This window comes from Ictidomys tridecemlineatus, chromosome 5 (genome assembly GCF_052094955.1).
Source record: "Ictidomys tridecemlineatus isolate mIctTri1 chromosome 5, mIctTri1.hap1, whole genome shotgun sequence".
NCBI lineage: Eukaryota > Metazoa > Chordata > Mammalia > Rodentia > Sciuridae > Ictidomys > Ictidomys tridecemlineatus.
The window spans coordinates 53960565-53961581 of record NC_135481.1 but is presented as its reverse complement, the minus strand read 5'-3'; the positions used below and the strand labels follow the sequence as shown (position 1 = coordinate 53961581).

At 40.8% G+C, this 1017-nt stretch overlaps 1 non-coding gene across 1 annotated transcript; it reads left to right on the top strand.

The window, feature by feature from the left end:
- The first annotated feature begins 214 nt into the window (after window positions 1-214).
- Window positions 215-287, top strand: Trnak-cuu (transfer RNA lysine (anticodon CUU)). The gene has a single exon. It is a non-coding gene; the product is annotated as a tRNA-Lys (tRNA).
- The last annotated feature ends 730 nt before the right edge of the window (window positions 288-1017 follow it).

Here is a 1017-nt window from a genome sequence, read left to right as displayed (position 1 = left end):
TATAAAGTCTTGGGTAAGTTTTCAGTGATTTTAGGATTACATATAAAATAACAATTTTTAAATTTGAGTTTTAACGTTTTAAAACGTCCTTGAAAAGAATTCTGAAAGGCCAACTTCATAGTATATTAGGAATAATTTTTTTAGGACCGGGCAAGGAAACCAAATATGGGTAAGCAGTCACCAAAAGACAGAAAATTAAGGGCAGCTTGCAGCCGCCCGGCTAGCTCAGTCGGTAGAGCATGGGACTCTTAATCCCAGGGTCGTGGGTTCGAGCCCCACGTTGGGCGGAGGTGAGCTTTTTCTTTATCTCGATAGGGGAAGCTCAGTTTTCTCGGAGCTAGTTCTTGATAATTTCACCATAACACTTTAAAGATGATTTTTAAAACAAGAAATCAAAATCCTTTCAATATTAGGAAGATCTCTGGGAAAGTTCATTTCCTAAAGGAAAGGAGTCTGAAACTGCGCTTGCGCACTTGATGGCACACGCTGGTTCCCCACCCCTCCTCATTAACACACAAAAGAAACTTAAAAGGCCGCTTTTTTAGACCAGTCTCTAGGCATATTTTGTTACCATTTATGATTTCGTAGTTGCCGGTCGGTGGCGATTTTTGCTTATGTCTTAACAAAACCACGAACCCTAATGTTAGTTGGTTTTTCTACTCCACCCATGTAAAAGCAGCTGGAGACGCTTAAGGACTCTGAGCAAAAGGGATCAGAAAGGGAACCTCACTGGGATCACCAGAGCTAGGCACATTCCAAGATCTCACGCACACGACTACGCAGGCGAGCCATCCATCCTGAAGTCAGCCAGTGCTGTCCTGTATTAAAGGAACTAAATTTTCTCTCCTCTTGATTGTTTCTTTCAATATTACAAACCTGCTGTTATTTCTGTATCTTAAAACAAAAATTTCCATCCTGTTTCCCTGCAAGCTACCCTTTTATTTCTGTTCCTCTGACAGTGTACAGGACTTAAAAAACAGAAAAACTGAAACAAGAACAACCCTAGTGGAACAAATC